Consider the following 16,027-nt stretch of genomic DNA (forward strand, 5'->3'; position numbering starts at 1 on the left):
CTATAAATGTGACAATATTGTCGTCATCATCATGAATTTAAGAGCCACTATTGTCGTACGTATTGTAAAACATAACTTTTTTTCTTTATTGTCTGCTTTATTAATTGAAAACCAGAGAATAAATGTATACCTACTTATTATTAATTAAACAAACCGACGGCCTGTACGGGTCGGTCTACTCTTTAATCTGTTAATCACGCGTGGAATTCCAAGCGAAAGGAACCGCAGACGGAACGTGATACCTATCCTACATTCGAATAATGTCAAGCGGTTATTCAGACCACAGTCCCGTAAAGTAAGGCGTGGGAAACATTCTGTGTGATTCCTTCGGCACATAAAGTTTTGAAAAATATGGAAAGTACCAGAAAAACACCCCTAATTTTTACTAATGAGTTTTTTTCCAAAACGAAATAACAGTCATTACTAAAGTGTCCTATGTACGTACGTGTACCTATGTCATATCTCCACCTACATATTGTGAGGCAAAAATACTCAGGTCGCGTATGGGCTGACACGACGGCTCGTTTCCGATGAAATTCTGCTCAGCTGCGCTTCCATGAACTACAAGCGACGAATCAATCGTCTCCTAATACGACCAACTTCGTTATTCAATTTGAAAGGAATGCACATTGGCATAAATATAAAGCGTTATACGCCTTTTACTGTGGTCTTTATAATATCTTAGTAAGTATATTAAGTAGGTATAACAGCCCATTGAAATAACATTACAGGATATAATTAATAAAAACAGCGGAGGGGAACAATGAGTCTGTTATGCACCTTCTCATTAAGGGCTGTTATAGAATTGCCTGAATTAATCAATGGAAACATCGGCCTGTATATAGTAAGTACATGTGCCACTGGTACCGCTCATCAACCATTGAGGACGGTACACTATACTATGGTATAGTTACAAGTAGTACAAACTTTACTACGGATTGATGGAGCTTTCTGGTCTACTGCATAGCATGGAACTCTAAATTGAAGCTTTTAAAAAACAACCATCCGTCAGTACCGACCGCGACGGCGACCTAGGTCCGATAATCATTTCCATCACGACTGAGCTTATGTTCGCAAAAAATTGAAGCAACCAAGCAATTTAACCCAAACCAAACTAATTTAGGGTAAACGACAGGAAATGTATCAAGTTGGTGAAACCCTTTTGAGGGCTGCGGGCGGAAAGGTAGAGCGACGTTGACAAATCGCCCACAAACTACCGCGACCGTCGTAGGCTGAAGGTCTCTATTCTACGGCAACACAGTCGTTCCATCCTACGATATTGCAGCTATGAGTATCTACATAAAACATCAATATCTACGACTACTGCGCAAGTATTCTAGCAAGGCTATCTTATCCTAAATCAACGTTAAGGATTCATTCATTCGCTACCTAGCCGTAAGTTTCATAGTATCGAATACGCTTGTTGGAACGTACACTCGCTAAGACCACTAGAAATGTTTTACCAGATTATGATTTCAAACAAGATCTTGTTATCTACACAACACAATCAGAGCTACACTTATAAATGTGTTAATGAAAATGAATCGTAACCATACGGTCTGATGCATGCTCTAATGTTCTTCTTAATAGGAGCTATAAGCACATCTAGTTTTGCAACATGCTAGACACAGACAGATGCATCAGAGAAAATCTACCGCAAGCGTGTGTATATCTAAACATACACAGTATCCGATTACTGGGTTTATTTTTTCTTATTTCTTCTTATTTTAAAAATAAGAAGAATTACAAAAATCTTAGAATTCACACTTATTAATACATACTACATAAAATAGAAAACCAGGGACACACATACTGTTTGTATTAGATTCAAATCTTACCGAACGAACTCTGAACAAAAGCAGAATTTCCATAACATAAAAGTATGTCTTTGACATTACTTAGCATGAGTCACATTGTTCCCGATCACGAACATAAATCTAAATGTAAATTAATATTTTTTCTTATTGGTAAGTTTGGGCAGCAACTATGCCGGTCGTTCACTGCCGCCCACTGCTGCCAGTATGACGAACAAGTACAGTAATAAAGCGATCATTACACAAATATACACGGAACAACTAGGATTCACGTGACATTTAGACCGAAATCTATTTTAAAGTGTGTCTAAATACCAATAATCTAATAATTTTCATTTGTTATGCGTAGGCGAGACTTTTACCGTCAATACAAGTTCAGATAAATGTTTCTACTGCAAGGATGATTCAAGAAGAAGTTAGTGTGAGCTGATGTTATGTATACAAAATTAATATTAGTAGCAATAGATCCTGAAATATTCAGCAATAGACAGACCGACAGTCTCACAATAAGAATTCGTTTTTACCATCTTGATAAATAATAATTTGTTAAGACTTTCATTTACGGATTTCTTGGAATCTAGCAATTACTACAAACAATAGTATATTAGAATGCTCAAACCAAGCGATGAGGGCGTCATGTAGACAAGCCCTTATCTATGCGAGCTAAGCTAAACTAACTTAGCTCGCGGTCTGCAACCGGCATTAGGCGTGTGCGTACGTAACATAACAAACTTGTTTTAATATTTGACATGGTTGACGCCCCTGCCGCGTGTAAATTTTCATTAGCGAGTGATTAATGATATTCTTCACCCCTCTTAATTACAAAGCTGACAAAACAAATTGTGAACGTCCCCAACTTTTCAATTCCAAATACATTTTTGGAATTTCCAACGCTTGGCCACTCAAATACAATAAAACGGTTTAAAATGCCCGACATTGACTCACCGTCGCATCTAGAAATTTTGGCTATTTTAGTCCACCTTGACAAATTCTAAAATATATTTAGATTTCAGCGTTTTATTATAGCCCCTACGCCAACGAGCCTCGTGGTCTAAAAGTTACTACTTATCGGAATCAAATTCATGTTTCTAGCTCAGATATAAGGAGAAAATAGAACATTTCGTTGACTCGTGTGTCGAACAACAGAGAGAAAGAAAATATATATAAGGACGTCAGAATCGGGGTATCGACCTCATCAGACTATTTAGATTAGTACGCTCACGTCTGCAGAACCTATAGCCATTCCGAATTCTTTTTCGAATTAACTAAGATTGCAAACTACTGAGACAACGACGCAAGCAAGACACGCGTCCTGCAGTTCGTCAACGTCAGTACAGTTTTATCATCGTCGACGTTTATAATGCAATATCGTCGTATACTCGGGAATGTCTCACAGTTTTTTTTTTTTTTTTTTTTTTTTTTGACGTGACTTATTGTAGATTTGCCGCAGATGGCATTAACTACTTGGCCGGACAAATGGGGAGCGCTGAAGGCTCTCACCCGGTACAACGTTTAAGACAACAGGCCTGAGGGTGCCCAGTTGGGCGCGAACCTCGGCTCAGGGCGTCGTCTGAGAGGAAAAATATTTGAAAGAATTAATCGACCCTAGTGGGTCGATAGCGATAAGCGCTGAATGAGGGAAATCGTCGACCACGCCGGCGGGGTCGGTATCGGGGACCTGAAGTGTTTGGTGTCGCGAGCTGATTGGCTGCCTCTATGGCTAGAGTAATCGGGTCGTCGGGATCGTATATTACGTCCTTCGGACGCCGATACTTTTCAGTACCGTCCCTAAGCGGAATGTACTCGGAAGCCGCAACTACCAGGGGATTTGGGTGGTGCGGAGCAGAATCGAAAAAACGTTTGGAAGCTAATTTGAGCCATTGGGCAATGGTTGGCAGACCTAGGTCAATGTGCAGATTTTCATTGCGAAGGAACCACGGAGCTCCCGTGGCTTTCCGCATGAAACGATTTTGTATTACCTGTAGACGGTGGATTTGAGAGGGACTCGCATGAGCGAAAACTACCCCTGCATAGGTCATGATCGGACGGATGCAAGTCGTGTAGATTTTCACCTTATTCCTAAGGGACAATTTACTTCGCTTGTTAAGGAGACAATGAAGACGGCCCATTACAAACGCGGCGCGATCGCGCACACGTTTGATATGGGCCTTGAAAGTAAGACGTCTATCTAAGACTACGCCGAGATATTTGACTTGCTCCTCCCAAGGGATCGGCTTGCCAAACATCTTAATGATTTTAAGTTGACGGCGTGACCGTGGCGTGTTATAATAGCCCTTTGAAAAGTACACTGCTGCACTTTTCTCCGGGTTTACCTCGATTCTCCATTTGCGAAACCACTTGCCCAAGGCATTGGCCGCGCGTTGGAGGATTCCGGTCATCATAACTCGACCACGGCACGAAGAATAGATGGCTGTATCATCCGCAAATAAAGCTAATTCGGTATTAGGGGATTTGGGAATGTCACTAGTATATAATGAAAATAGTAAAGGGGAGAGGACGGAGCCTTGTGGGACTCCGGCATGTATCGGGTGCGGTGACGAGAGCGTCCCCTCCACGCGGTAGCGAAAGGTTCGATTTGAGAGGAAGTCTCGTATGATGTGCACGAGACGGTCTGGCACTCCCAGTGAATAAAGCTTGTAGATCAAGCCGTTGTGCCAGACTTTGTCGAACGCTTTCGCCACATCGAAGAAGAGCGCTCCCGTAGCGACAGGTTTTTTTAAGTTTAATCTACTAGAGATATGTTCAACAATACGGTGCACTTGTTGAACGCAGGAGTGTTTGGTTCTAAAACCAAACTGCTCTGGTGGAATAAGACTATTGGATTCGGCGTAGTCCCGTAATCTAGCAAATATGAGCCGCTCATAAACCTTCCCCATGGAATTGAGGAGACTTATGGGGCGGTAACTCGAAGGTTCGTTTTTAGGTTTCCCAGGCTTTGGTATACCAATTACAATTGCTTCTTTCCACTGCTGTGGAAAGACGCAGTTGCTCAAGGCGACGTTGAATATTGCCGTTAGTAAGCAGATGAGGGGAGCACCGAAGTTTTTAAGGACACGATTCGTGATACCGTCTGAGCCAGGGGCTTTTCGGGTATGAAATCTTTTGATAATACCTAGGACCTCTTCCTCAGTTACCTGTGGAAGAGGAGGATCTGTGGGAGGTACAGAAGCCCTACGCTGAACTTCAGAGTTCACCGTCGAGAGGTGCCTACGATCGATAGGGAGAGTGCTGGGCGAGCATTGGGCTTCGAGACTGTCGGCAAGGCATTCGGCTTTTTCGTCATCGTCGAAAGCGGGGGGTTGGTTAGGCCTATTGAGAGGGGGAGTAGGAACAACCGTATCCTTTTGAAGAGACCTAGACAGCTGCCAGATGGCCTGGTGGTGGGGCTCAATGCCGCTCAAAAGATTATCCCACCGATTCTGTCGCATGTCATTAATACGTTTTCTTACAGTATGCTGCAAGAGACGCAAATGACGGCGACATTCCTCGGTGCGATTGGAATCATATGCGCGGGTGGCTGCGTTTTTCTCCGTTAGCAGATCACGGATGTCGGTAGGCAGTTTCCAGCGATGGTCTTCCATCTCCGGAACCTGTTTTGAACTTTCGTTCAAAACCGACCTCACGTGATCCGTGAGGGAGTTAATAGCTGTCGAGGCCTCCTCTAAGGAGGTTATTTCTACTGGGATACTATCTAAGTACACTGAACTGGAAGACTGGAGGCCTTCGGCCACCTTCTCCCAGTCCAGCACTGTCTTAGGGGGTGCTGGATTATCAGGGGCGTCTAAACGGGAGCCTAGTTTTAATATAACAGGTCGGTGGTCGGATTGTAACTCGTGTAGTACTTCTATAGAACATAAACGTAAGTTTATGTTCTTTAGAAGCGCCAAGTCGAGTATTTCTGGTCTGTGGTTCAAGTCAGGGGGATATCTAGTGGGCTGCAATGGTGTTATTATATCATAATAGAGGGGCTCGGCTAGAGTTTCTAATACCCTGCCTCTTGTGTTTGTTGTTAAGCAACTCCAAGAAAGATGTTTAGCGTTAAGATCGCCTGCAATTATGACTGAATTACTGAGATTAAAGAGGGCTTCGAGGTCACTTCTAAGTAACCTCTTAGAGTTATTAGGAGATAGATAAGCCGACACTAATGTGATCGGCTGATGTCCTGTCATGCCTACTCGACAGATCGAAGCCTCAATGTCAGTGAGGTCAGGTGGGTCTATGGGGATACAGTGAAGTGACTTTTTATAATAAATGAGAGTGCCCCCTTTGGGCGCACAGGTCCTGTCGTTTCGCACTAGATTATAATTTGCCATCTTGGGGTCGCGGTTAGAGGGTTTGAGGAAAGATTCCTGCACTAATAAAATATCTACCTGATGATGTTTTACAAACTCGTGAATCTCTGCACGTTGACCTAAGATGCCATCAGCATTGAAAAAACCTATTGTAAGGGAACGCGGTTTGACTCTACTTTTATTCGTACAATCCATTATTAGGCTTTAAATTGGGACAGGGAGTCTAATAAACTGTCAAGTTGACTAAGGGCCGACTTAAAGAGAATACTAAATTCCCTAAACTGGTTGACAGGAAATGCAGAGGCCTGAGGGGCCATCGCAGGAACCGGACGAGGCACGAGAGAGGCTGCAGGAATACCTAAATTGCTACTAGGTTGGGCGCGGGGCGGATTTGTGGGTCGGACGATTGCCGGGGGACGAGTCCATGCGGATGGACGCTGCGGCGCGAGTTTGGTCTGCGTGAGTGGCAGAGCCGGGAAATCGCGAGTAGAGTGCGAGGAAGGGGCCATATGGGCTTTAGTGGGGCCGGGTTGGGAAGCTGCAGCGCGGGCTGCCCTTCGTTGGGCTACCTTGTGGTGGGTGCGTGGAGCCTTGGTGCATCCGCGATAGTTCGCAGGATGACCTTGCTGACCACACAGCACACAGCTAGGGGGTTCTACCTCGTTTTTGCCTCTAAGGCAATCCGAGGTAGCGTGATCCCCTAGGCACTTTACGCACCTAGGCTTGGCATGGCAATGCCTACTAGAATGCCCGTAAAGTTGGCATCTATGACACTGCGTTGGGGGGCCTCCCTTATGGGGAGTTTCGACTTTAAGGCTAGATAGACCGCAACAAGTCTTCAGGTTGAAGATCTTCTTGCCCTCATCTGTCCTTTCTAATATGACTGTGACCATGTCATACGGGACCTGGCCACGACCGCGATGCATACGGTGCACCTCAAGCACCGGAAAACCGTTGTTAACAAGGTCCTCCTTAACAAGAGTGGTTTCCCACTCCTTAGGGATTCCCTTTATGATGATACGGAGGATACGTTCCTCCGGGAGGGCGTAGGTATGGAATTGTATTCCTCTACCTTTCAGAATTGTAGTGAGCTTTCTATGCTCAGAAGATGACGGGACTTGAATTTTGATCCCATCTTGGGTCGTGCGGGCGCTGGTGATTACGATGTTCTCCTCTTTCGCCCGAAGGGAGACTTCGTTCCACCTATTTTTGTCCCTCATATACAAGGGCGGAGGGGTGGGACCTTTTTGTACTTGAGTGCCGCTGATGGCACTCTTACAATTGAGAGCCTTAGAAGGGCTGGAAGGGCTAGGGCTGGCCTTACGGGCCTCGGGGATGGAAGAGGGAATCGACGTTCCCGAGGACGTCTTTTGGACCTTAGCAGGCTCAGATTCGCGGTGACGGCGGGCTCGTTTTCCCTTACGGCCCTCCACGAGCGTGAATATGTCCTCCGAAGAGGACGACTCCACACACTCCGACGACGAATCGGACTCGGCAACGTCCATAAGAACATCGCACGATTCCTCATCGTCACCGGCGAGGAGGGTAGCAGGGGAAGGGGAAGACGCGCGCGATTGGGACAATGCAAGAGACGCGGCGGGGTGGGCAGACGCAGTAGGCCGGGCAGTGCCGGGAAGCGACGCGAGAGACGCGGCGGGGCCGGGGGTCGCGGGGAGACAGGGTGACGACGCGCGGTCGGAACGAGCACTGTCAACGCGGGGCGCGGAAGGCAAGGTTAACGCCGCAACTTGCGGTACTAATCGGCATATCTCAGCGTAAAGCGCGCTGCTTTTATCCGCTAGGATATGCGTCAAAATTATTTTACCGATTTCGGCCCACAGCTCGGAGCTGTCGGCCATTTTTAAGGGACGGCCAATCTGCTATATAATAATTACTACCGCTTCGCAAAAGCGTTCCTCAGAGAATAAGCGGCGCAAGAAACTCTGAGGCGATCGCTCGCTAACTTTCGCAACTCGAGTGGGATTGCTCGAGGGTGTGTAAGAGTGAGTTTTGCCTCTTTGCTTGGGGTTAACAAAGAAGATGTGTGCTTGTGGTGTGCCCTAAGCTGGTATCCCTTTGCCGATCTTATTGTGCAAGAGGGTTCCTATGCTCTAAGTGCGGAGGGTTTTTACACCCCGAAACACGAAGAGAAAAATATAAGGGGTAGAGATTGGTCACTCTACCCCGGGTGACAGCTAGGGTCGACTAGGGTAGACCCCAAGGCCGGTGGTTCTAGCCCCGTCCGGGTAATGTGCCTGCCTCAAAGTGAGGCAAGCGGACGCCCCAGGGCCACGTCCCACTCAGCTTAGTTAACACCGCAAGGTATCCACTGAGGACCACGAAACTGTGGTTTTAAAATTAAAATCGATGCAACTGTAAAATAACAGTCGTTATTTTATCCTTGAAACTTAGATAAGCCAGCAAGTTCTGAGAAGAACTATTGTTGACTCAATGAATGGCGGCAGGGTCACGCCAGCAGGTAGCCGGCAGACAATGGCGGCACGGGGCGCGGGGCGCGCGGCGGGGGGCTGCGAGGCGCAGCGCGGGGGGCTGCGGGGCGCAGCGCGGGGAGCTGCGGGGCGCAGCTCGGGACCTCTGAACAAACGACCGTTCGGGACGGCCGCTCGACGCAGAGAATGTCTCACAGTCCTTCTACATCTAGGCCAGTTATATAGGTGTCAATGTTTGTCGGTCGGAATCTCCACGGCCGGTCGGGATGGCATTGGCGTAGTGTGAACGGTCACGTTCAGAAAAAATCGGTGTAAGTAGCCAATTAACATGTGGTATAGTGTGGGGCCGGCGTCTCGGCGCCTCTATAAATATCCCGGCGAGGGCGACCGGCCCGCAGGCACGAAGCCGCGCCGCCGTCTCCGCCCGGCACCACAACCTCACTCACATAAACGCAACACATTAAACCCCACATCACAACATGCCGTCACTACACGTGCATCGGCCAGCTTTATTGTAACAAGCGTGATTAATTTTAAAGGTATTCTAGCAAAAAGCAGATTGAATCATCTGTCACATCCGGACTTTTACAGGACGAGAAATCAGTATTTTCACAAGTGTTTTAGCTATTGGTTAAATATCAAAAAGGTATATTATAAAGTGGTTAATATTTTAAACGTAGATAAATTTCACGATTGACGACTGACGTTGGCGGGCCCAGGGGTAGAGTATAAGGAACATAACAAATAACGACAGCTCGAGCGTCATAGTACGCTTTTAACGATGGTACAGTGGGCCAATTCTGAGTGTATCCCGGAAGCATAGTCGGTCCGGGGCGTCATCACTCCGCTCGGCAAGCGGGAGAAGCCGCGAGCGATCGCGCTATTTCTGTCCACCACCAGTTGAATAACCTCCAATCAACTATTCGCACTTGCCTACGATTCCCACTGCCATAAGGGAATCCCTCATCTATATTATTGAAGTTTACGAAACCTTTATTATCACTTTTTCATCAGAACATTTCCGAGAACTTCTCATCGTGACCGTGCCGCTGGCCGCCAAAGCTTTGTTGTGAAAAACTCTTTACAAAAGACGTAGTCTACGCAAACATGACAAATCTGCACTTTAGCACGAACTCGCCATGAACCAGTAGAATGATCAAACCCAAACGGACTATTATCCAAAGAAAAAACAGTATTCTCAGGATATCGAGCAGTGAATAACTGCGTGTCATTTTGTAACTAGTCTAGACCTGCGGTTATCATAAACAGCGCGTAGTTATGACGCAGTAGCTTGCATATTTTTGTCGTAAAACTTATAATTTGGCAGAGTTTAGAGTTTGGGGCCGATGAATGTAACGAAAATAGAACATAATTCCACACAGCTGACTCAACGCTGCATTTTGCCCTAAATCATGATTGTGAGTAGAATAGGCAAGTGTTGCGTATCGTCACATGGAATATCACAACTTTGAATTCGCTCGAAAGTAAATATTTTATTAACAACCCATGAACTGCTTCGAACTTTCGTCACTTATTCAGGACGTTGAACCTGGCATGAAATGTATGTCTACTAGAGACACGGCGCGGCAGTGGAGACATCACTACGCGTTACCTTTTTTTTTGACGTGACTTATTGTAGATTTTCCGCAGATGGCACTACTTGGCCGGACAAATGGGGAGCGCTGAAGGCTCTCACCCAATACTTGGCCGGACAAATGGGGGGAGCTGAAGGCTCTCACCCGATAAAACTACGCGTTACCAATATAATAGGTATTTGTAGAAGAAACAGATGAATTGCAAGATCTCAATACAATCAGGATCTGGTTTCATTGGTGCTCCTACGAATGATGTCTTGAGATCATCCACCTAACCAAAACAAATAGCCTGAATCATAGACGTCTCACACTGCTGGGTTTAGGCTTCCTCTCAATCAACCGGGTCGGTGGAACAGCGTTGATATTAAAACGATTAAAAGTTCAAGACTGCAGTGGAATTATAACAGGCTTAGATGTACAACACGTGATTAGCAACATTAAACATCAAATCATGTAAACTAATGTGCGCCATCAATCCACTGACAGAATGCTTTAGTTTGGAAGATGGCCAGATCAACAAGTGATAGCCTGTGGCCAGTAGCAATATCTAAAATATGTTTTCAAACCGCTCAAGTGGAATCACGTGGTAAAATATATCTTCATCTTTAAAATTTAACCTATAAGGTAAAAAACTTTTACGAAATAGTAGCCAAAACCGGAAATCCGATAATCCTATGAAAAACTACTTACGTCCAAATAATGATGTGCTCTACAGAAGAATCCTGCTAAATCAAGTTATATGATACAGCTGATACGTAAGGTTGGTAACGTAAAGATCAACCTAGAATACCTATGGTTATAACAGCCAATTGTGATACTATTGTAAAGATAAATTGACCTCTGAATTCAGTGATCAGGATTTAACCTTGAAGGACGCAGAAATTGCACCTATTAGTAAATGCGACGACTATGGTCCGGTCTTGTCACACGGGCTTGCGATGAATGGTTAATGGTTTATCTTATGTTGAAATACAATGCTGACGCACAAACTGTATACGTAACTATCGGCTCCATTATATCAACTGCTCCAAAATTCTCATATCTTGCAAGATGCCTTGACGATTGGCTTTTAAAACTACGACGGATGAACTAAATTCTCCAGAAATTGGATCAGTCTGAGCTTCAAGTAAACAAACGTTTGCGCAGACACCGATTTTTAGTAATAAAACTCTAATTACAAGATGTTTAATGGTTTACAGTCTTACGTAAAATAGTTAGGGATAGGTAGGTATGCATACCATGCTTAGGTTATTCTTTTTCATTTAAGGACTGGTTTTCCACCCAGTTTAACGACATTATCGAGGTAAATACACACAGACCTCGGAAAGTACCCTAGCATTTGGTTTTCGATTTTCAATCTACATAATCTTGCGACAAAATTTAGCCATGAAAAGGTAACAAAGAGAAGGTTACTTTTTAAGCATTTACAATATTATATTAAGTATGGATTAGTTTTATTCTACTTCAGTGTACCAAAATAACATTGATAAAACTGCATGATTGATGAAAATGTATATTTTTTAATGACACCTTTTGTTATTAGAAGAGCAACATAGTATATAGGTGGGTGGTGTGTTATGGTATAATAACATTCAGATTTTAAACATTAAAATTGTAAAAATCAACTTTCAAAAGACTTGAACTAAGAAGTAGGGCATCAGTCACAAATATTTCATTCTCTTAGATTCCACCAGCCACTTTTCTAATTTTATTTTTTATACAATCCAATAGTTTTGAAATCATATGATTTCTGTTGTTCAAAATACTAGTTTATTTATAAATAAACAAAAGTTAACTAACTTGACTTAGTCATCTATCTGTGTCACAGTGGTAATATTCACAGATTTAGGGTGCTACCAAGAAACACTAGAGACCTACTTTACTTGTTATAATTAGAAAAAACTCTCCAATTAGCCAAGGACGGAAATACTAGAAAACATTTCATCATTTTCAGACACTTTGTGGGAAGTTTTATGAATAAATTCATACTTCTAAGGTGTAATGTTTGCACTTCTTAAAGTATGCATTGGGGTATGATAGTAAAAATATATACAATTTGTTTATGTTAATGATTTAATTCTAATAGAAACGTATTATACTAACAGCTCCATTATAGCACCACACCTGTAACTCCGAAGGGATAGACAGAGGTGTATCAATGCTTAAGTCCTATATAACACATAAACATAAAATAAAAAATAATTAACAGGGGGTGATCTTAATTGCCATTGTCTAGGCATGAATCTTGGAACCTGTGTGATATCAATTATCATGAAATGATATCAAAACATATTGATTAACTATTCCCAGTAGTCAGACAATCATCAGATAGTCATCTGTAAACAGATTGAAGGTACCTAACTCTAAAAAAATAATTGAATTTTCCCCATATTTGTTACAATACAGACAATTATTTTGCACATTATATTCTGTGATGATATCAATTGGCTAATATTTTAGGGTTACTATAATAAATTAAGATCACATAACAGTAAGGTAGATTTTTTGTTTACTTTTATCTATGATTAAAATCATTTAATATTGATTATTAAAATTATTTTAATAATAATTATTTAAAGAATTTGAATCGGTATTTAAGTTTATTAGTTATTAAAACAATAACAAATACCTACTGGAAAATACTGTAATAAATTTAAGTTGTTAATTTTTATTTTATCATTTTATTGGTACTTATTCTCATAAGGCCCAGATTTTTAGACACAATACTTAAACAATGGGATTTAAATTTTAAAGGGCAACGGGCCTTACAACCTAAGGTACCTATATTTATTATTACATATACATGCCCGTAATTCCTTGGAAGGAAGATTATTGCTAATACAGATAGTCCAGCATTTAAATAAATACAAAAACAATAAATTACGCTTACTATCAAATGACAATAAAGGTACCTACCTAGATCCCTACCTAATATCAAATATTCTACTGGGATATTAAGGATGGCTCAGAGGTTCCTTGGCAATCACTTAGAACACATGCCTGTGGAATTAAACTGCATATTTTCATGCCCATAATCCCTAATGGGGTGCGTAGAGCCACAAGTAACCAAAATTAAATATAATTTTGTGTAAGTCATTTGTTCCACTTATTTATTTTATAATTAATTAAAGAAGACAGGATATTAGAATAATTGTAATATAATTTTAACATTCACTTAATGCTGTTATATTTTTTTTTCTTATAATTATCTAACAATCTAACCTAGCAATCATTTTATCTTTACAACAATGCATTAAGAACACAACTCCACTTTCTAGCACAGAAGGCCATTGTAATCCTTCATAATAATAGATCACTTGTAAAATATTTAATTTATGCTGCAATAAATGTGTATAGAGAAGTTTTGCTTCTAACCAACCAGAATGGAGTTTGTTTAAGGAAAAACCTACCGTTTATGACTATTTATAAATCAACTTGTAATAAAAATATTTTCCTGTGCCTGAAAATAGGTAATAAGAATGATAAAATTGTTTTATTATAAAATTGTTTTACCTTCTCTGACCTATTTGCAGGCAATGTTTTTATTTTTTTTACTAGATATCAACCTTATGACAATGGGATTAGAGGTGAAGGCAGTCTTGCATGATGAATCATGATGGTAAGTTTACAGCAGCAAGTATGCCTGCTGATGTCATGCTAACAGCCGCCGTGCCGTGGCTACGACTGCTGTCGCTGAGCGATTGGTTTATAAGCTAGTTCTCATATCTTTATAATCATAACATATGGTATCAAAAATATAGTACATAGGTATACCTACTGCACTTTTCATGAAAAATGTACTTCAGGCTAAAGTTGACAACCACTACTAAATTATGTAATATTCCTAGTAATTCCTTATATTCTACGTAGTGTACAGTAAGTTGAACATCGTGAGCATGCAAAAATTAATAAAAAGACACTAAATTGTGCGTAGGAAGTGTAAATACCTGAGATTTTATGTGTAATCCAATATCCAGACGAAAGTCGCAGTCCTATTTACACACGATTAACACTGTCATTCATGTAAAATAACACACCATCACAAAGCAGCACTACACAAATTTCCACTTATAATTATTATATTATGTGAAAATATCACATAATGCGCCATTTTCGCAATAAATCCGAAGGACAACAGTCGGCAATCGCTGCCATCTTTTTTGTCAAATGTCTAAAAAAACTAAAAATAGCGCTTTGAACGAACTCTGGTGTTATTTTTAGATACTAACACTATAAGACATGCTTTAGAATCCTACTAGCGACATCTGTTGGTACTTATCAATTAGTTATAACGACATAGTGTAGATGGCGCTACTGCATCGGAAGTCTTATCAAACCAAACTTTATAGAAAACTTTTTTCTTAGTTCATTGGCAAACTTTGCAAAACTATTTTGAGGCCTACCAACCCACAGTTCAGAGCAGCGTGGTGGAGTATGCTCTATCCATCATACCTCATCCGGTTCATTAAGGTGAAGACTGTGCCCAGCAGTTGAATGGTATACCTAAGCTGTTTTATGTATGTTAAAATAAGTCAGAAGTAGGAAAGATAATCAATTAACGAGCGAGATAGAATCATTAATTATGGTCATCTCTCTTCGGCAACTTCTGATAAAGGATTCCCTCGCCTAATTGGAGCTATTTATTCGCACTTACTAAAATCAGTTTCGCTGCCCATCTCTAAAACATAAAGCAGCTCATGCAAAATCAGATTTTTGTATCTCAGAAAAATAAGTAAGTACCTACCTACATATTCTCCACCCTCACCTCGAGACCGGAGATTGTAAAATTATCTCGAATTACATTGCGGGCCAAATCCGGGTGACGTCAGCTCGGGTCGAGACATCCTCTTACTTTCAGCCACTGGATCAATGAGATCACTTTTGTCAATTTCACAATCTCAGATGTCGGAAGCGGGGATGATTCGGACAAACAAGCCAATGTAGAGCCATTTACTGCCTACTCGCCAGAAATTAGTATTTTGCAGATCTGGTGGGTACTTATCTTTAGTTGTGGTACTGACATTACACTATGAAAGAGTTAATTTAATTATTTAGCATTGACTCATACCGTAAAAAACTATATAAGTAACAAAAATACAAAGTTACTTACACATAGGATGATAGGACACAAAAGATAAATAACGAATACAATAGGCGGCTTATTGTTAAATAGCAATTTCATGTGTGTGAAAATAATTTATTTTAATTTTGCATGGTTTTCGATCGAAAGGTTGGTGATCTTATATGACGTAATTGTAGGTAGGAACGTAGGTAGGTACCTTGTCCGATGAGAGCTTTCAGCGCACTTGTCTAGCCAAGTAATTTATGTCATATGAGGCAAATCTGGGATCCGAAAGTAAATCATACCTATCGAAAGTATAGGTAATAATCCCAAGTACAGCATTATGCGTTGTCTTAGTAATGTGCCGTTCCCGGAAATTTTCCCAAAGTGGGAATGTTCCCGTTGTAAAAATCCTTTAATAGCAAGGACACTGGCTGCTTTTCTTTTTCAAATTGCTCTTTCTTGTACTCTTGTCTTATCTGCTTAAGGATTGGGTAATAAAGGTCTTTTACATAAGTTTTGCGCCTTTTTTCTGACGGGGTCATTCCCAAAGTGGGAATATTCCCGGAAACGCCACATCACAGGTTTTCTTCCATAAAATTCTAGTTGACAAGTTGGCCTATGTCTATGCTACGATCGAAAAATAAGCCAACTCCCTGTGTTTCCTTAATTCCTAAAATTATATTCCATTTCCGCAACTAGATATGAATGTTTCCACGTAACCCAGCTTTCGACTTCCCCATTTCAGACGGCGTAACGCCAGCAAACACGCGAAAACATCGACTGTCAATAC

General features: G+C 41.8%; 1 protein-coding gene across 1 annotated transcript in view; it reads right to left on the reverse strand.

Moving 5' to 3' along the window:
• The window catches only part of LOC126366848 (serine/arginine repetitive matrix protein 2), a 53,088-nt gene extending 38,742 nt beyond the window's left edge, over positions 1–14,346 (reverse strand). The window contains exon 1 of the mRNA XM_050010179.1: positions 14,120–14,346. The gene's annotated coding sequence lies outside the window, so the exon portion shown is untranslated. The remainder of the gene's footprint in view (positions 1–14,119) is intronic.
• Positions 14,347–16,027: the final 1,681 nt, after the last annotated feature.

The sequence above is a fragment of the Pectinophora gossypiella genome, chromosome 5 (assembly GCF_024362695.1).
Source record: "Pectinophora gossypiella chromosome 5, ilPecGoss1.1, whole genome shotgun sequence".
NCBI classification, from domain to species: domain Eukaryota; kingdom Metazoa; phylum Arthropoda; class Insecta; order Lepidoptera; family Gelechiidae; genus Pectinophora; species Pectinophora gossypiella.